Consider the following 22,266-nt stretch of genomic DNA (forward strand, 5'->3'; position numbering starts at 1 on the left):
GCTGCAGTGTCGCGTCGCTTCTGGAGCCCGGCTCACACGCTTCTCTCTCTACCGCCTCACACATTCTGCTCACAGCTCCCTCCCTACGCTCCAACTCTCTCACTCCCCTCCTCCCTGTCTGTCTGTGTCTCTCCCTCCCTCCCTTCCTCTCTCTCTCGCTCTCTCTCTCCCGCTCTTTCTACTGCCTCTCCAGAGCGGCTGCAGTTCCCTGCTTCTCCACTCTCTCTCCCTCCATCTCTCCAAGTGCTGGCGGAATACCGAGCTCAGACAAAGAAAGCTCAGGAGAACAGAGGAGAGAAGTGAAAGAGTGTGCGTTGAGGGACAAATAAAGCATTTTAAAGAGAAAAAGAGAAAGACGGGTGCAGACTTTCAGACCTACGGTGTGTGAGGAGACAGAGAGAGGGAGAGAGAAAGACAGTGTCGCCATTTCAGTAGGTTTCACTTTGTTTACTTCTTGTTCTTCTTGTTTTGCCATGCTGGCATGTCGTGGCCTCATAATCTATGTTCATTTACGAACAAGGAGTGTGCATGTTTGTCTGTGTGCGTGTGTGTGTTTGAGAGAAGAAGACATTCTAATGCGTTCATGAAGACATCACTTTTGCATTCCAACACACAGGGCTGCAGAGTAGCTGTCTGACAAAGTAAGCTCCGCTACCTCTTTGCCTTTCGAACTGCAATGCTATAGCTATCTGACCGACTAGTGGTTGTTCCCAACTACATATACGCATGACACTCAATAATTAGCGTCCATAAAATGGATTTTTCACCCAAGCCTGACAGTTTACTCTTGTGTAATACTTTTAAGCAAATCGTGATTTTGAATGCTGCTCCATTTTGGCTAATTGTGCATGTTTAGGAGCAAAATTACAGAGCGTCTTACACGTTTTCTCCTCAGGAGAACGACTGTGTGACTCAGAAAGTTGAGTGATTATGAAGTTGAATGCAAGTTGCGGCAGGGCTTTGCTGGATGGGGCTGTTGTAAATTTACCTGTGGAACAAAGAGAAGAGAAGAGTTGCTTGTACAACTGGGGCTTATTAAACAAACACTAATAATGCAGCCATAGGTGTGAATATATATATTGTTATATAATGTCAACCAGTGACACGCCATAGAGTGATTTGATTTGGTATGCACTGGACATCCATCATGGAGAGTTCATTTTCTTGGAGAGTTCATTTTTTCTGTTTCCTGGATTCAAATATTAAATAATAATAATAATTATCATAATTATAATTATTATTATTATTATTATTGACGTCCATCATGGAAAGTTAACATTTGTTACCAAACAACACAACAAATTAATAATAATAATTATAATAATAATAATTATTATTATTATTATAGCTGTTGTTTGTTATTTCTAATGATTAACTTTAATTACAATTAATATAATTAACATTATTATTTAATTAAAATTATAATAATTTATAATGACCAAAACTTATTATTGTTTCTGTTATTTAAATATAAGAATTAAACCTAATGCTTACAATAATAAACAACATTTTAATATTTTGTTTAGTTCTTATCATAAAATCTTTATGATTAATATTAATTATAATAATTATAGTATAATTTAAAATAATAATGATCATTGTTCTTAGCTGGTTGTAAGATTTCCTAATGATACTAATTAAAGCATTTCAACTGTCTTGCATAGATTGCAAGTCACTTTAGATAAGAGCACCTGCTAAATGCATAAATGTAAATGAATGTAGATTATCTGGTGCGCAAATCTCACACGCAATAATAGACGGCAGTGCATATCTGCATCAGCGATGGAGTATAGTTTTAGAGAAGACTTTGTGCATTATTCATATGTATGAGCATCTGAACACATGTTTATGCAATGAAGGGTGATATTGTTGACTGGGGGTGTTGTTACACTTGCCCTTTTCAACTGATCAGAAAGCAGTCGTATCCAGTCATAATAACAGCTCGGGAGAAGTTCAAGTGGGAGGTTCTGATCCTGGATCAGCAGTAAGACGTCTCAGCAGGAGTTCAGGAGAGAGCTGTCACACTTATGAATACTGTATATGATCTCATTACTCTATAGATACCAATGCTTGCTGGTTAAGTTAATCTTACCATAGCAACGTTGACAGTGACATATAGACTGTGTTTCTGCTTTTTTCATTTCTTCTTTGTGTTCTTGTTTTTCTTTAGCTCCTGGTTTGATTTTGGGGGACTAACTGGCTAACTACAGGAGATGACATTAGATTATCACAATACCTCAGTAGAGAAATTCCCGTTTAAAACGGCTGTCAGGAAAAACGCCGCATTTAGGATCAGCACCTGAGCAGACTGAGGGTAAGCTTGGGTTTGAGGAGAAGAAAGGGTCCTCAGGAGAAGATGTGATTTGTCTGGCTAGAAGCTCTGTGACCCCAGAGGGTTTCCTTGCCTCGGTGAGCCATTTACACGCTGAGGAAGAGAAAGACAGTGAGAAAAAGAGAGGCAGAGTGAAACAGAGACAGAAACCTTGCCCATTTCACAATCTTACAGGTTTAATGAGTCGCCAACCAACCCCCACCACCCCTTAACCACCCCATACACACACACACACTAACCACTCTGTCTGATGTGTGGCAATGGCTCAGATAAAAATAGCATCGTTGGTAAAAGCAGCTTTGGAAAGAACAAAATTGGATAGATTTCATTTGTGTGGATATTACATTTAATATACATTCACATTATCCTGACCGTCTGTATGTTTTGCTCATTTGTCGGTGGCTTTTTTCTTGTTGTGTTTTGAGACTAGTTTCAATGTTTTCATAGTGATATTTCAGTACCACCTGCACTGTTTTTTTGTGTTACATTCATTGGAATGTCAAAGCCGTCCGTGCGGGAAGAGCATTCTAGTCATAATAATGTCATCGCAATGCTAACAATGCACAATGAGTATACAACAAAAATCAACTTGTTAGAAAAACCGGAGATTACACAAGAAAATAATGTTTAAAGAAGAAGTTCACTTCGAGAACAAAAATGTACAGAAAATGTACCCCCTTGTCATCTAAGATGTTCATGTCTTTCTTTCTTCAGTTGTAAAAAAATTATGTATTTTGATTTGAATTAACATTTCAGGATTTCTCTCCATATAGTGGACTTCAGTGGTGCCTGTGAGTTTGAACTTTCAAAATGCAGTTTAAATGCAGCTTCCAAAGGCTATAAAGGGTCTTATCTAGTGAAACGGTTGGTCATTTTCTAAAAAAAACGTACAATTTGTATACTTTTTAACCTCAAATTCTTGTCTTGTCTAGCTCTATTTCAGTAATCCGGTTCATGACAGTTAGGGTATGTCGAAAAACTCCCATCTCCTTTTCTTCTCTAACTTCAAAATCGCCCTACATCGCTGTTTTAACTTTTTTTGTAAAGGCCGTTCGATCTTCTTTGCATATTCACTTTGTAAACACTGGGTCAGTTCTTCTGCAGCAATGTAGGACGATTCTGAAGTTGGAGGAGAAAATGAGATGGGAGTTTTTTCAACCTACCCTAACTGTCTTGACCCGGAATACACACTAAGTTCACGCAGAGCTAGACAAGATGAGCATTTGAGGTTAAAAAGTAATTTTTCACTAGCTAAGACCCTTCCTCCTCGGCTGGGATCGTTTAGAGCCCTTTGAAGCTACATTTAAACGGCATTTTGGAATATAGAGAGAGAAATTCTGAAATGTTTTCCTCAAAAAAAAAAAAAATAAATCTTTACGACTGAAGAAAAAAAAAGACATGAACATCTTGGATAACGAGGGGGTGAGTAAATTATCTGTACATTTTTGTTCTGGAAGTAAACTTCTCCTTTAAGTGACATTTTGTTTGCTTTTTTGAACATCAGAATGTAAGCAGACATGAGTACATTGAACAAGCTGACATTCAGAATGAAACTGAAGTAAAATGGAAAAATATATGTGTAGATTGTCAGGTTATTTAGCATAATTGGCATAATATTGTGCATGCAAATGCTCTTATTTTCATACTGTAGTCCTGTGGCGTAATGTTAGCTGCTACTCAGTGCTTGCGCTGTCAAAGTATGTGAGATTTTCTCATTCCAGCCTACCTATCAAACTCCTTTTCAATTCCCCTCTGGTTCCAGCAGATGTTGCTTCAAGCTGGAGTGAAACTCTGGGCTTCTCTGTGTTAGCATGACACTAACCAAGCCGTTTAATAATATATTCATGAGTTAGTGTTAAAGTTGAAAGCCGCCACACGATCTACGGTGTTTAGTACCAAAAAGTTTACAGAAAGGTTAAGCAGCTCTCATGGTATTAATGGTGGAGTTTTGCTGAATCATGTGGTACCTCAGGAATGTTGTCGGGCTGACAGACAGGCTTTTATTGGCTGATGAGCATGGACACACACATACACACCCAGCGGGCCGTTCAGTGTTCACACCATGCTCATTAAGACTGAAGAACCACAATATCTCAATTGCTTTATGAATATTTATATGGGAGTTTTTGGCTGAATCAATGAATTTGGTGCTAGTGAGCGTATGATTCACTCTGCAGTGGTTTGCGATGATGACATAATAACACAAAGATAATGGTAAGGGTATTAATTATATTTTTTGACACCTGCATTCATATTGTGTAAATCTATATTTTCTGTATTCAGCCAATGTAAATGTCAGTGTCTCTTATGTTTGCTTTCTGAATATTCTAAATAGACATGAAACTGAGGATTTAACATCACCATCTAGCCTTGGCAGACATCAGCAGTGAATGGCAAAGTATCACTATATTGAATACTTGAAAATAAGCATTACTAATAGTGCGCTCGAATTGAAAAACATCTTTCATTCTAAGAACAGAAATCCAATTTTACATCTTCCAACATTTTCACGAGTAAATTGTCTCTGTGAACAAAGCCCGATAGAATTCAGTACAGAAGAGATGGAGGGGACCGATGTAGGCACTGAAAAAGTCTACTATAATTCTGAATCAACAGTTGTATTATGAATAAAGGTGGATTATTTATATAAATAGGTCATGGTGTAGAGGTTATTTGTTTCGTCGGAACGCTCTCACTCTTAAGAAAGTTTATCGTATACAAACATGTTATTGTATGTGAAGGCTACAACACTCTTTTAGATTATTCTGTTGCCATTTTCATGGGAAGCCCTGATCTACATTAGATGCTGCTGTGACCTAGTTGAGCTGAGAGAGGGAGGGAGAGCGAGGGAGAAAAAAAAGAGAGAGAGTGAGAGAAAGAAAGAAAGCCTGAGACAACCAAACACAGGGAATGAGAGATTTGTGTGAGGGTGAATAAAACATCCAGGGGCAGCCCAGGTTAGATCCCAGGATTCAGGATCAGCAGGCATGCAGTGTAAACAAATCCAGCCTTACCTCTCACCCCTTGTAAACATCTGCAGCCCAGCAATGTCTCAGGCTAAATTAGGAATATGGGATAGGCTAAATAACATAGTTTCCAAAATTTAATTTTCTTTAAAAAAATAATAATAACAAGGACAGCAGGGAAAAACATATATAATGCAATTAAACATATGTGACCCTGGACCACAAAACCCGTAAGTAGCACGGGTAAATTTGTAGCAATAGCCAACAATACATTGTATGGGTCAAAATTATTGATTTTTCCTTTATGGCAAAAATCTTTAGGATATTAAGTAAAGATCATGTTTCATGAAGATATTTTGTGAATTTTCTACTGTAAATATATCAAAACTTAGTAATATGCATTGCAATATTTTGATTTTTTACACCCTCTGATTCCAGATTAAAATAGTTGTATCTTGACCAAATGTTATCCTATCCTAACAAACTATACATCAATGGAAAGCTTATTTGTTCTTTCAGATGATGTATGAATCTCAGTTTCAAAAATTGACCCTTATGACTGGTTTTGTGGTCCAGGGTCACAAATCTATAATTAATAAAATGCATAAGGCTACTCAACAAACAAACAGCTGTTTATAAGTCATATACTAGAAACAATTTTATAATTCTGTTTGTATTATCTTAAAGCTAAGTCTTTATGATGTACAAAATTGGACTAGTAACAAGACAGAACACATTTACATTTGTATGTCACTTTTTCAGGGTTAAAATACTTTCATCTTGCCAGCTTAATATGCAGAGACAGCTATAACCAAACGGTCTCGTCCTACACAGCAACTCAACCAGTGGTGTGAGTTGGGGATGGCACTTGTTTAGGGGTTATATTCAAAAAGTTATTTAAACAAGGTTTATTTTTGCAGCTCCATGTGGTGGCACTCCTTTTCACTGCAGCTGATAACTGAGAAGCAAGCTTGCGCTACCAGAGATACGAGAGACATGAAAGTACAGTAGTGCCTGTTTTAGTTACCCAGATGAATGGTTTCATATACAACAGTGCTGTGGACTATGGATAATTTTAGGAAGTATCCGACCCTTGATGCCACGAGTAAATGATGACAGAATTTACATTTTTTTGGAGGTGAACTAATAGTAGTAGTAGTATTTATTTTTTATTTTCATTTTTTTTAATGAAATGATATGCTAAATAAGATACTAAATCTTCCAGCAGGTGGGGGTAAACGTCTATATGATCATCCGGTTCGTTCAAACTGCTGATTAATTCAGGAATGAAGTAAATAGCTCTCTATGAATTGGCTTTTGAATCATTGGTTCATGCGATTCATTCAAAATCCGGATTCATTCAGAAACTAAACACCGCTGTGTTTAGAGACGCACAACAATTCTGATATGGCTTCAAAGGTAATATGTTTTCTGCAAAATTGAGCAAAAACATAATATTCCCCCGGTTTCACAGACAAGGCTTAAGCCTAGTCCCGGACTAAACTGTAAGTCTGAGCTGTTTCAACTAAAAGAAACTTGCACTGACTGATCTTAAAATATATCAATGCCTTTGTTTTGTCTTAAGATGCACACTAGTAATGTTTGTTTCTAAGGCACTTTTATAAAAATTACATAAATGTCCTAATTGAAGTATGGCCTAATCCTGGCTTAGTCTAAGCCCTGTCTGTGAAACCAGGCCATTGTGTTTAAAATATAACACAATATCAAACTTCTTATTTACTGAACTGTTGTATAAAATCACACTTTAACTCGTGATAGATCAGGACTAAATCAGCACTCATGTCATATTGCTCTTGCTGACTGTGATATATATCATATATATAAATATGAAACAACTCATACAGCTCATACTCATATTTTTGCCACAATATCTTGAATTTTAGTGCATAACTGCATTCATGGAGTTGTTGCCTGGCATCATATTTGTCAACAGTCAACTGTATGAAATATGAGATGATGTACAGGTCTGAGGGCGGGGCCAGTGCATTAACTGCGTTAAAATATTTTAATATTTTATTTTTCATAACTAATTAATTAATGCGTTAAACTGACAATCCTAGTTTAGAAACAATTCTCCGAATTGCTTTGACACAGACTTTAAATATAGTATAGAGTTGAGTGTCCACTTTAAAATGTAACTAGTACACTGATACCAGGTGCCATACCTGGTAGCCTGATAGCAGTATTTATCTGAGGTAAACAATGCGAGAGTTTACAATGTGATATTCACTATGCACTATGTACTCTACCATCTATTTTTTGAAGATTTATGTTGCATGCATAAATTGTCCAATTTTGTTGTTTTTTGAAATTTTAATTTAAAATTATAAAATTTTAAAAAGCGTGAACACATTACTCACACTATTTGTACTACAAAACGGCATTGATTAGTGGAAATCGGGATGCACCTTCGTTCTCCTCACAAATACAGCGTCAATAATTCTTCAGCGATATCCAGGAGGACGTGAATCATTGAATTCAGTCCTGCAAGTGAATCTGATGATCGGGAATTTGTTAGACTGGTGGCATTGCTCCCTAAACTCCCCATAGAGCCCCATAGATCCCTGGTCCCCATAGACCGCATCCACTCTCCAAATCAGTACTGACCTGATTTGCCCATATATGCACAGTGACTCAGGAAAGCTATCGAGTCTGTGTGTTGAAAGCGCAACGCATACACACGGGTATCCGATAATGGTGATGATTCACTCCAATCGGTGAGAGCATCTCACAACATGAGCTGGGGCCACATATGGAGGCCTATTTCCTGTTGCATTTGCAGACCCGTGGAAGGGAGGGGGGGAGTAAATGGAGGGGCCTCATCATCTTTCTTTTTGAATGTAAAAAGGATTCCTTTTTGTGTGTGTGTTTGTGCAGCGGGGGCATTTTCCTTAATAACTAATCTGGGGTGATTACACGAGTTCAGCTCTTAAGAGATCATCTGGTTTCTGCTCAGTCTTTTTACTTTATGTGTTGTTCTAAAAAGAAAGGAGGATGGAGTACATTAGAGAGCTCAAATGGGCATGAGTGGGTATTTTGCGTCCGCAGACATAGACACGGGTTGCCGGGGTTGTTGTTGCAGGAGTGTGTTAACAGAATACAAAGCATTCTAAAGAGGTGAACAGGTTCTGCTGCCTTGGCATCGGATGAAGATACGGCTCTCGAATTTCCACAAGATGACAGAAGGATGTATTTTTCGGAAAGTGCTGTCTTAATTGCTTTTTAATGTTTATATAATCAGTCACGCTTCCGATCGTGCACTGCGCAAAATCATTGTGCTCAATCAATCAGCATTTTTGTCTTGTTTTCCTGGAAAAAATATCTAAACATCTTTAAAGCAAGATCAAATTACTTTTAACAAAATCGCATAGGATATTAAGAAGTATTTTCTAGTTTATTTTTCTTTCCTTATTTACAAATCTTTTTTTTTCTTTTCTCTTACAAGAATCTTCACTTGTTTATTTAAATGTAAGCTTAAAACAATTTGCCAGTGCGGTAATTAAAGTCAACTTGAAGCGAAAATTCACCCTATCTGTTTTCTGAATGCATGTTATTGATGTTGTTGTGAATAATTCACTTTTTTAAAAATGTTCTTACCTCATGATTTTTAATTAAAATGTCAGAAATTGATAAGAAGTATTTTCTACTTTATTTTTCTTTTTTCTAATCACTTAAAAAAATGATTATACCTCATAATTTTTAAATAAATGTCATAAATTTAGATTTGTTGAAACTTCTTATTGGACATCTCCAATAATTTATTCTGCTCAGATCCTTTTTTTATAAACAACTGCAAGCCCACATTCAGACTTTCTTCCATCCAATCGACAAGCGATGTGTAGAACAAAGTCCCGCCCTAATTTTTTTCATATCTGTGTTAAAATATGTAAGAAACAATGTTGCAACTTCCGTTGCATCGCAGTTTTGAGATTAAAAAGAATTTTTTTGCAACGTGTGCATGTTGGATAGCATCCAGGATCAATAACGTTGCTCCGTTCTTCTCTGATATTTTGTAAACAGATCTGAAATTATGGATTTTAGCAGTTTTGCTAGTCTGCCACAGTTGGTCCGGTCTCTAGTCTGACTAAATCATGTACGCACTGGTGGCATCTGTGTTCCATCTGTCGTTCTCACCTTCGGTTGTCATTGTCGACCAGCCCTGTGAAAAGTTACATAACAACATCATATAACAGGGCTGGCACGAACCTTTAGTAGAGCATCACGTCTTGCCTATACGACTAATATGGGGATATTTATAGAGAACGTATAGCGGCACGCACACACAAAAAGATGGTAAGGAATGACCAGTCAGTAAATTAAGGAGTTGGCTCTAGGGTTTCTTTCCAGACACTGTTTGGGAGTGTCGGACAGAGAGCTCATAGAATGAGTCATGAAGTGGGAGAGCTGTTATTTTTAACACACGCGCGCTCACGCACACACTCGGCCGTGCCTCACACAGGCTGCTATGCAATTGGCTCACTGGGGACAGTCCTGTGATGGAAGACGTGAGGCAACACCTCCATTAGAGTCCAGTGCAGGCCCTCCAGCACAGTGACTCAGCTAAAACACACTGCTAATTATTCATTAGGGCCAAATGTGCCTACAGTACACAGCCTGCGCACGGCTCTAAGCACACCGAACAACATCATATTCCCTTTTCCCACATACACGTTGCGGTAGATATGGGTTTTTAACAAGATGAGTAATTTTTGTCATCCTTTGGTAAAGGAGAGCTAGATGAAAATGGCTCATTATTGCAATTATTCATTTTAGGGGAGCGGGAGAGAGAGAGAGGGAGAGACAGAGAGAGTGAGACAGAAAGAGAGAGAGAAAGGGAGCCTTGGCTGGTGGTAATTAAAGCACGTCCTTCTCGATAGGACGCAGCGGAGGTCTGGCTGATTGCTCCATGGTTTCTCCGTCTCTGAATGCGTTGTGAATGAGACAGACAGGAGCACGAGCGCTGCATGCTGATTAAAATCATATTTCCTCTCCATCTCGGCTCAATCCGCGCTGATTTGCCTCACTGATTAGAATTCGCTGGTGACAAAGCTGGAGACAGAGCCCAATGCAACATATAACTAATCACATTCCGGCACTGCACCGAGCTCATAAAGATGGGGGGAATTAGTACTCGTACGCTTTTGGACAGATGTGCGCTGAACCGAGCCTGGAAAGACTCATTAGTTGACAAAGAGCTCTTTGGACAGCCTTATGGGTTTGGTTATGGATGTCAAGCTCTCGTGCCGTTCGGTTGGTTGTAAGCTGATAAAAGCTCCAGCTCTGTTCCAAAACCTACTCTCTGCCTACTGCTTAGATAGATGCCTTAACTGTATGTGAGTGATTTGAGACGCCACGCTCTACGCAAAGAGACACGACTATATGAGAGAGCTGATTCACGATTGATTTCAATACAGGCGAAGCCAGAGGATAGTCTAAAAAAATGTAGGCAAAGTCGTGACTTTCCAGTTTTTAATTAATGCCACGTTCTGTCATGAAACTCTAGATGGAACTCTAACGCAAACTGATAATATTCACAGCATTAAACTACTTGGCACAACCTGATTGGTTCATGTTGCATACACAGCCAATGAGCTTGCTGCTTTACATTTAAATAGCTGGTTAGCATTCACTAGAGCATTTCCCAACACGTTCAGAGTTCTTCTGAAACCCTCCACCTCCCCAGCTCCACCGGTATAGATCTGCTACGGGTTATTATATATGCTATTAGTGCTTTAGCAGTAAGTCTTAAATACTCACAGCACCATATCAGTGTTTGTATTGGCAGCAGTATGTTTTTGTACTTGCTTTGCAGCACCAGCAGCAACAATCTACAACAACAGCAATTCAGTAGCATAGCGGATCTATTCTGCCAAGATCAAATACATTTACATGGTCATATCCATTACCATGCTAAAATCTTCCAAGAGCTGTCATGATAAAACTTCTATTTATAATCAAAATGTGTGTCGCTTTCTCCACAATCTTGTCAAGTTTGTGTCAGCTGCATTCAGTTTTCAAGTGGATTCAGAAACACAATATTTACGAGTTTCCAGCATTTGAATGGTCAAGAGAAGTCATATTGGGAAATTCGGAAATCAGAGGATGATACCGGAGTTGCTGAGTGGAGCGACATGTTCATGTAAAATTGGCTTGTGCCTTTAAATAAGTTTGTGAATGACTGTGAATGGTAAAGAATGAGTTTATGTGTGAAAGTTTATTTGTGAAAGTGCTTATAAAGAAAATAGTGAATAAGTGAAAATAGCATATTTTCTTAATGATACATGCTATTTACACTAAATGCAAATTTTCTGCTATTTATGATACTTATTGCAAATAGAGGTGATTATGTGTATCTCAGTATTGTAGTACATTATAAAACAGTATGCAATAATTACGTATTGAGAGTAAATTATAGTTTTAGTTTAAATTATTAAATGGATGCTGCCTTAATGGGACAATAAGCCCTCCCTATGGCCAAAAGAACATTGCATGCGCTTTATCAGCTGCACCACTGGAGGTGATGTTTTACAACTGTCATTTGTACTTTTGACTATTCCAATCCCACGTTGGTGGGTGGAGTTAGTGTAAATTGCCTCTGCCAACAAGACAGGCTATTTGCACTTAGTGTAAATAGACGCTCTGTATAAAAAATACTATTATTTTTCCAACGTTTGAAGGCATGGCATATCAAAAAAGGGGTTGCCTTACACTATAAAAATTTGTGTGACAACTTAGACAATTTTAAGGCAGCTAGGTAACAAGCCCAGCCCTTAAGTTTAAAAATATTTAGTTTAGTCAACTCAAATATCTAAGTTGGTACAACTTAACATTTCAAGTTGACTAAACTTATTTGAGTTGACTGAACTTAGAATTTTAAGGCAGTAGGGTGACAAATTATTTTATGTTGACTCAACAAATTGTGTTCTTTATTGTTTGTTTACAGTATAGCTTATAAGTTCTTTTGAGCTTTCTGTTCACTTTAGAAATCATACTTGAAACTAAACTAAACTTGAAACTACCAAACTGAATTGTGCAGTCAACATCCACAAATGCATGTGATGGTAATAAATCATTTTGTTTCGCAGTAATTGACATGACCTCAGTTGGCTCATTAAAGGGATAGTTCACCCAAAAATGAAAATTATGTGATTAATTACTCACCCTAACCCTAGCCTTGAAACATGATCTCGGATTTCATCAAAAATATTTTAATTTGTGTTCTGAAGAAGAATAAATGTCTTACATTTTTGGAACAAAGTTAGTAATTAATGACATAATTTTCATTTTTGGGTGAACTAACACTTTAAGTCTGATGTCGTGCATCAGTGTCTGGGTCCAAATGCTTTATAAAATCCCAAAAGCAAACAGTATTTGAAACATCATGAGAGATTTAGAATTCTGGGCTTTTAGAAAGCAACTAGTTTCCCACTGGTAAATATGGTTAATTTTTTAAAACGTATAAATGCAGTCATTCTGGCATGACTTGAGCACTGCATAAGCTTGTTGCAATGCATTACGGGATTGCTTCAGCAAAATGTGATGAAAATAAATCTACTTTTTGGAATGCACCTAGGATTAAAATGCAGCCTTCGTAGGCAGCTCAATAGGTTTTGGAAGCGTTTGCTTTGAATTGTCAGTGGCTTTAAAAATCGAATGGCACATTTAGCTTCACAAACTCTTTGACGCTTTTTGAAATGGTTTCATTGAGTTTCCAGTCTCTCCGTGCACGACTACACGTGTCGGCGTGTGAAATACACCTATCTACGTGTAAGAACCGGCCGATCTCAAAAGCACGCGAGAACATGCACGCTCACCAGCTGCAGAGGTAAGGCGTGGTGGAGCCCAGCGGGCTGCTGTAGTGTAGAGGAGGAGATGTAATTAGCAGGTATGGTGTGAAAGCGGCCAGATCAAGCTGCAAGGTGCCCCGCATTGTGAACAAGCTAAGCGCTGCAAAGTTCATCATGACATTTTCACCTCCATTATGTGTCATGGGATGGCATTTGTGCTGTACTTAATAGAGGTTTGTGCTTTAATTTGGGAAAAATGCTTAGGCTGGTGTATCTGATTTGTCTGTTTCATTCCGAATTGGCTTTTTTGTTTGGGTGTAATTATAAAATAGGCTTTAAGTAAAAGCAAGAGAAATTCAGGGTGAAATTAGGACACTTCTGGAACAAGAGTTACTGGAAAAACCGAACACATTTGAATGCAGCCATTAGCTCTCAGCTAGTCATCGCTGGTATAATCTGATGGGTAACATGCGATTTCTTCCTGTCAGACAATTCTGGCAGTCTGGGTGCCCACGTCTCCTCCGGGCCTGGCACCAACTTAGGTTGTCGAATGAGGGGCCAAAAGCTATTTTCCGCTGAACTGCTCCTCTCTCTCTGAGGACGTGAAGTCTCAGGAAGGCTTCGCCTTTCCCGTCGCTGGGAGAGAGGACTTCTGGTGCCTCCGTTGCCATTGACGACGTGTTGGTTGGATCCCACGCGGTTGCCAGGCATCATTAAGACCTGATGGCACGGGTTTCTCTCTCCATAAGCAAGCCTCGAGAATGGCAGGGGCAATTAAAGCTCTTCTCTGCCTGATGGAATAGAATGAGGCCCCAGGAGAGAGAGACAGAGAGAGAGAGAGAGAGCGAGTCAGGAGTCAGAGAGGTAAAGAGAGAGAGAGAGATGAGATGGAGAGGGAGGCATTGTTCTCCAGCCTTACCTTTGATGAGGATGCGATAGAGTGCATCAGGGTGGAAGATGGGTTTGTTTCATTGTCTAGCGCAGAGTGTCTTCGTGGATTGCATCCATGCCATGCACTATATGGGTTGAGTCAGACTCTGAGCTCTGAGAGCCCTCAACGCAAGGCCATTTGTAGATTAGCTGCATCTGGCAGATCGAGAGCGTTTCCATTAGTACTTAAATTAGGAAACTTACGAGAAATGTCCTCAGAGCTCGTGTGCCATCTCGAAACGGGAAACGTGCCAGCATGTGTTTTGAAGGAAAGAAAGCGTTCTTCTCAAAATGCTTGCAATTATGGGCGGCTGATGTGGTTGTAATTTCAGGCTGATCTGGTTTTCTTGCTCGCATTCTGCTTATAACCTATGGCTTCATGGCTAGTCATGTAGCTAATAATGAAGAGCTCTACTGTGCATGTGCTCTGATTCTAAATGAGGACTGGAAAATGCGAGCAGCCCACACTCTCCACTCTGTGCGGTGATTGGAATTCTGGCTAGACTCTTTGCAGGCATCTGCATTACATGTGCACACACATACACGCACAAATTTGCATTACCGTCGCATTCACACCGAGTGAGTCACGCCGACTGATAAGGTAGAGCAGGAGTCTAGACTCTTTGAAGCTCTTGACTAAATATACCACCGTATTGAGCGGCCAAACATTTTCTAGCACTGACCATCGGATTTTATCATCCAACAGACAATAGAATGCCTTAAAACACAATGGATGTAGAATTTTACCATGCTACCTTCACTATTTCTGCAGTATGTAGTATGTATATCATGCTTAGCTTGCATAGGACACCCAAATGACCTACTACAATATGTTTGCCAAAGTAGTATACAACAATACATGTTGTGTTGAATGCAGTATCCCACAATGCAATGCCATTCTGGTTGTGAAAAAGGAGCCAAAAGAAATATACATTAAGGATTAGATTGTTACAGAATATTTTTATTTTTTAATGCATCCTGCTTTTTTCCTCTTTCTGTTCATCAAAATATCCTGAAAAAAGTTTCGTTGTTTCCACAAAAATATTAAGCAGCACAACTGTTTTCAGGATTGATAAGAAGAAGAAATACTTATTAATACAATATAATTCAGCAATTCAATTCTGCATATTAGAATGATTTGTGTAGAATCATGTGACACTGGAGTAATTATGCCGAAAATTCTACTTTGCATCACAGGAATAAATTACATTTTAAAATATATTCAAATAAAAACAGATATTTTTAAATTGTACAAATATTTCACAATTTTGCTGTATTTACTGTACTTTGTATCAAATAAATGCAGCTTAGTGAGCATTAGAGGTGTCTTTCAAAAATATTACCAACCAAAAACTGTCGAACAATAGTGTAGATAACAATTTTATTATCTTTTCTTCACTCATTATTTGATCAGGATCCAAATGTTAAGAAATTAAGAAGTTAAGAAATATAATTATATATAAATATAAAAAATAATTATAATTCATTTTTGTATTTAAGAGCTGATAACAACAATGTAGCATAGGAATAATGTCTACTAGGGCTGGGTTTTGACATAAATTTCACAATAAAAACACTTAAATTACACTCAGTTAAATTTATATTAAAAATATTTCTAAAAATGTAAGTTACTAACTTTAACTTAATACATAATTATATTTCTACTCTTTTCTTGAAATATAAACATTTAAATGGTGGCTGTCATAAAAACTTGATGGATTTATTCAAACATATATTAAATATTAAAGATGTGATATGATGCATGTAATATTTAGCAAATGCTCTTCTCTAGAGTTATTTTTTTCAGGCTGTTTATTTTTCTTTTTTTGCATGAGGTAAATGTGACATTATGTGACATATTGTTCACAAGCTGTTATGTTTTTCCGTGGTTGAAACACTGATTGAGCGATTACATGAGCAGGATATGGATACCTGTAAGTTGTACTCTTTCTTTTATCATGCCTTCGGATGCGTATTTATGTTTGTTTCATGCTGTAACTGGAGGATATGATCAATTCACATGTGCTTCGCACTGCCGTTTCTCTTAAACTGAGGCGTTACAGCGATCTGTCACATTAAACTGTGGTAAAACTGTATTTATTGTTTAAATACTATAATAAAATGGAGTGAATTTGAGATCTGAGATTTATCAAAAATAACAAAGCACAAAGCTTATTGCGATTCATTGGATTGATTCATTGGATCATCAATATTGTTTCATAAAAATAAGAATCAATTAAAATCGAGAAATCACTTTTTACCCAAATCAAATGTCTACTGTTTCTCTTACTAATTAAAAAAAATAAAAGTATACGCTGTATACTGTGCAGTGTTCAGTGCGGAGTAGTAAGCAAGTATTCCATACCAGACATACTCAAATTTTTTTACATGAGAGAATGTGAAATGAATAATGTCTCATGACGTGATTGTTTCAGGGCTCTTGTAGACATGATGCCATCTGAATTGGGGCCAGGCAACAACCAGCCAAGCAAATCTGACCGGTCACACCACATAAATCCGGACCAATCTCAGGGTCACTGACACCAGCGCACTAACGTAACAGACAAACATGTGTCGTGAATCGACAGTAAATATGATTTCGGATTTGTACGTGCCATGGGTTTTTTTTGTACTGTCCGGTGGGGTAATGTTAGGCAGGACTGAGGGGAAATTAGCTGGAGAGATTGCATGCTGAGCCTTGAGGGTTATAGGGTCATGTCTCTCTGACTAGGTCACTCTGTTCCTGATGACTGGGCGTGATGCACACTCACACAAACACACATGCACACACTCTCGTGGGGGCGGAGAGGCTCACAGTGGTGCTGTGCATCTGGAGCAGTTTTTAGATGAATGGGATGTGACAACAGCCCTGCCAGGCGAATGCCTGGGCAAGGATTTTTTTTTTTTTTTTTTTTTTTGGAAGAGAGTTTTGGCCTCATGCTAAAATACTGAAGATTCTCTAGCTAGACCATTTTACAAACATCTTGATGCACAGTTATTATGGTTTGCAAAACTTTTCTCTAAATTATTTTGACATCCTGATCACTTGTACTGTAAAAAAAGATGATTTCTGTAAAGTTTCCTAATTAGTTTTATTGCCTAAAAAGTGTAATTTCAAATCTGTATGACTTTTTGAATGACTTTTTTAAAAATGATTTTAGATTTTTTTAAATTGTTTAATTTTTTAAATTGTAAAATTAAATTGTAAAAAATGTAAAATTTAAATTGTAAAAACTGTAAAATTAAATTGTAAAATGCCAAAGAATGATTGTAATTTTGACAGTAAAAGAAGACAAAAAAGTAGCATGGGTATATTTGTTGCAATAGCCAAAAATACATTGTATGGGTCAAAATTATCGATTTTTCTTTTGTACCAAAAATCTTTATCATATTAAGTAAAGATCATGTTCCATGAAGATATTTTGTAAATTTTATACTGTAAATATATCAAAACCTAATTTTTGATTAGTAATATGCATTGCTAAGAACTTCATTTGGACAACTTTAAAGGTGATTTTCTCAGTATTTTGATTTTTTTTTGAACACTCAGATTCCAGATTTTCAAATAGTTGTATCTCGGCCAAATATTGTCCTATCCTAACACACCATATCAACGGAAGGCTTATTTATTCAGCTTTTCATACATTTTGTGATGTATAAATTTCAATCTCAAAAAATGGACCCAAAAATTTACCGTTATGACTGGTTTTGTGGTCCAAGGTCACAATTCATCATGTGTCTTTCACTTGATCACCTGTGGTATTATGGTCATCATTAGTATATGTTAAAGTACAAAATTTAAAGTTGGTTATGCTAATTCAGCAGAAAATGGCTGTTGGATTTCACTGGTTTAATGTTTTATTTTATTATTTATTTATTTATTTATTTTGTTGTTGTAAAAATGTACAGGTTGTTTACAATTTTTCTGTTTTTTTTTTTTTAACTTTTATCTAGGACTTTTTTACAGTGTGCTTGTCACTCTTTTCCATGAAATTAGATGTTTATAAGTTTTACAAAAGATGCAAAATTACCATAAAACTATCATATCAGGTGGTCCATATGACTGTTCTTACAGTGTTACAATTTATATAATAGTTTTGTGGGGAAAAACAAAGGCATTTAAGTTAATTTATTTTTTCCCTCTAATGAGCTTTGACCAATGAGCTCAATGAGCTGAACTCATGAACAGATCATTCAGACCGGCTTTGTGAACTACATTAAATGATTCAATGAAAAAATCTGATTGACACACACATAAGAAGAGCTAGGACAGATGTCAGGATTTTCAGTAAATAAATTTGTCTGTTAAGTCATGCCCACGATTTTTTTCCCTGTTTGTGTTTCTCAAAACTGCCGTAGCGGTTCGGAACAACTTGAGGGTGAGTAAATGATGTCAGAATTTTCATTTTTGGGTGAACTAATCCTTAAAAATCAAAACGTTGGCAAGCTTGGATAAACCTGAGGCTATCTGCTGTCGTAGCTGAAACTGCGTAATGTGTGCGACTTGGCCCGCAGGTATGCAGGGTTCACATGGGGAAATGTTGCTTTCGGATAGGATGTGCAGAGCTCTGAGACTGCAGACTCTTCGAAAAGAGCCCATACTTCTCCTCTCAAAAGAGAGAGAGAATTAGATTTTGAAGCTGTATGTCCCACTTTATGTGAGACAGAAGGGTGTTGGGCATGAATACTAAACAGTGTTTTCCCCCAATTACAAACAAGCTGGGCCAGATCGCTGCCACTGGGGGACAGCTGGAGCTCATATGCTTTGATTTGACCAAGTGAAGTTCAGATGAGAGCTTCCCATATTGCCCCAGTGTGAGTGGTTGAGCGATCTATCAGCGGAAAGAGGGGCAGCGTGAGAACGAACACATGTATGTGTGCGAGGCAGACGTGAGAAGGTGTTCGCACCAAGATCCTTCTTTCTTAGGAAAATCGTTCAAGTCTGTATTTCTGTCATTGAAAGGTTTTCAATAGACATCTCCAGCGTTTGGAGAGCACCCTTTGTGTCACTGGCCTTGGAGCTGACAAATACTTGCATGCACATGCGAATCTGTATCTGTTCCTCTCTCTCTCTCTCACACACACACACACACACACACAAGTGCACCAACAGCAACACACACATTAACAGGATTTGCAACGAGCATGAGATAGAAGTGTTAGCTTGTTGACAGAGGACCAAGGAACTCAATATGTTAGTGCGTGTGGGGCTAAAAAATGGTTTTCTGAAAGAAAAGACATAGTTTATATTATATTATATTATATTATATATCAGAAAAGAATCAAGTGACTTTGCATCTTTATTTTACAAAGTTAAAAAAAAAAACCTGCGATTTACCTTTTGTACACTATTCAATCTAAAGCCATAAAGGCCTTATATTTCTCTCAAAACAGAAAAAATAAATATGGGTGACTTTATTCTCCAAGAACGGAGCATATTAAAGCAAAACTTTAAAAAAAGCTGCTTCTGTCAGTTACTATATTTTAAAACAAAAGCTAAATGACAGATTTTTGCTTGTTTTTTCCTTGCTGCGATACTGTGATAATGGAGGCCCTGAATAGCTTCAGACATCTGTATGTCTTTTCTTATAAAAGTACCGCATATCAGTTTGCAGATTTAACACGACTGCAGTTCACGACAAATGATGGTGCATTCTTTTCCTTTAACAGAAAATGAGTTTTGAGGAACAGCTTTGAGGGACACACAGCGGACGATTCTGCCTAATCGCACCACACAGGAGGCGCTCCTCAGAAAACACATCTGTCCCACCATCAACCAGTACATCTCAGGTAATGTGCTTTACGTTTTGTTTGTTCTGGGCAATACAGCTGTACTTTTACATTACTGTTCAAAAGTTTGGAATCAGTGCAGTTTTTTTTTTTTTCATTTGAAAGAACGTAATACTTTTTTTCAGCAAAGATGCATTAAATTGATCAAAAGTGACAGTAAAGAAAGTAAAGACATTACAAAAGATTTCAACCAAACACTGTTCTTTTGAACTTTGTATCACAGGTTGTACAAAAATATTAAAGAAAAGTATTTAAAGGGATAATCCACCCAAAAATAAAAATTCTGTCATTAATTACTCACCCTCATGTCGTTCCAAATTTGTAAGACCTTTGTTTATCTTTAGAACACAAATTAAGAAATGTATGTCATATATGTAGAGGTAAACAGAATATATATTTATAAATCTGAATATATAAATGTAATTCAGAATATATAGCTGTAAGTCTTAATATATAGATACTAATCTGAATATATAAATGTGAAGTCTGAATACATGTAAGTAAATCAGAATATGTATTTGTAAATCTAAATATATAAATGTAAATTATATATATATATATATATATATATATATATGTGTGTGTGTGTGTGTGTAAATCGAATATATACAGTAGTTACAAGTCTTAATATATAAATGTAAATCGTAAATATGTAGTTATAATTCAATATATATATATATATATATATATATATATATATATAGTTATAAGTCTTAATATATAGATACTAATCTGAATATATAAATGTAAATTGAAATGTATAGTTATAAGTCTGAATACATGTAAGTAAATCAGAATATGTATTTGTAAATCTAAATATATAAATGTAAATTATAAATATATATATATATATATATATATATATATATGTGTGTGTGTGTGTGTGTAAATCGAATATATACAGTAGTTACAAGTCTTAATATATAAATGTAAATCGTAAATATGTAGTTATAATTCAATATATATATATATATATATAGTTATAAGTCTTAATATATAGATACTAATCTGAATATATAAATGTAAATTGAAATGTATAGTTATAAGTCTGAATACATGTAAGTAAATCAGAATATGTATTTGTAAATCTAAATATATAAATGTAAATTATAAATATATATGTAAATCTGAATATATACAGTAGTTACTACTAAGTCTTAATATAAATGTAAATCGTAAATATGTAGTTATAATTCTGCAATTCTATACATATTTATGATTTGCGTTTACATATTCAGTTTTTGTGTTTCTATATTCAGGCTTATATCTATATATTGCAACTTTCATGTACATATTCACAATTTACATTTATATATTCAGACTTAAAACTATATATTCAGGTTTACTTCTATATATTGATCATTTTAATTTTTATATTTTATGTTTTAATTTTTATTTGAATTTATTGCAAAATTATTATTTGAATATTTATTATTTTCTCTTTATGTATTCAGACTTATAACTATATATTCGGATTTACATTTATATAGTCAGATGTATAACTTTACAATTATATATTCAGATTTCTAAATATTCTGATTTAATTCTACATATTCAGAATTGTAATTATATATTATGATTTACCTCTATATATTCTGATTTATAAATATATATTCAGATTACTTCTGTAAATTCACAATTTTTTATGTATATATTCAGAATTCATGTGACACTGAAGACTGGCGTAATGACTGCTGAAGATTCAGCTTTGCCATCACAGGAATAAACATTTTTTTTTAAATATATTAAAATAGATTATTTACAATAGTTATTTTGAATTTTAATGCCTTCACAATAATACTGTTTTTATTTCAAAAACATTTTAAAATCTTACCGACTTCAAACATTTGAGTGGTAGTGCATGTATGACTTATTTATTTATTTACAGTACTATGTACACTAACCAGGGACTTGTTTTTGCTGTCTTGTTGTTAAAATCATTCCAGTTCACATTAATTCCCAGAATGCGCCGTGCATCGAATCCTTCCTATATTCATGTGCTCTGATATCTCTCAAGTTGTACAAAAAAAAAACCACAGCCTTATGTTTTTTGCTTTTAATTATCTTTTATCCCTAATGTGCAAGAGAACCAAAGTATTACACAAGAATTAAAGTACTTAAAAGATTACTTATTGTTTGTCTTAATGCTATTATGCATGTACAATATTTATTTTTCTTGATAAAAAAAAAACAAAACAAGTGCATATTTTGTATCAACACTGTTTTTAACAGCTACAACAAAAAGCTAAGATAAACCACTCTTAACAATAGGATAGTGGCATGTTATACAGTGATGTTTGGCAACTAGGGTGCAGAATGAGACAGAGTGTAGCTCTTCATACAGTATAAACATCGATGCATTATGGCCACATGTACCACACGACCAATAGTAATCCGTAGTTCACAGTCTGTATTTTTCTTAATAAACATATTCTTTTAT

At 36.1% G+C, this 22,266-nt stretch overlaps 1 protein-coding gene across 2 annotated transcripts in view; it reads left to right on the forward strand.

Moving 5' to 3' along the window:
* The first annotated feature begins 185 nt into the window (after positions 1-185).
* Positions 186-22,266, forward strand: part of myt1la (myelin transcription factor 1-like, a) — a 78,808-nt gene continuing 56,727 nt past the window's right edge. For both annotated transcript variants that reach the window (XM_051138677.1, XM_051138679.1), the window contains exons 1-2: positions 186-431; positions 19,707-19,826. The gene's annotated coding sequence lies outside the window, so the exon portion shown is untranslated. The remainder of the gene's footprint in view (positions 432-19,706; positions 19,827-22,266) is intronic.

This window comes from Labeo rohita, chromosome 20, assembly GCF_022985175.1.
Source record: "Labeo rohita strain BAU-BD-2019 chromosome 20, IGBB_LRoh.1.0, whole genome shotgun sequence".
NCBI classification, from domain to species: domain Eukaryota; kingdom Metazoa; phylum Chordata; class Actinopteri; order Cypriniformes; family Cyprinidae; genus Labeo; species Labeo rohita.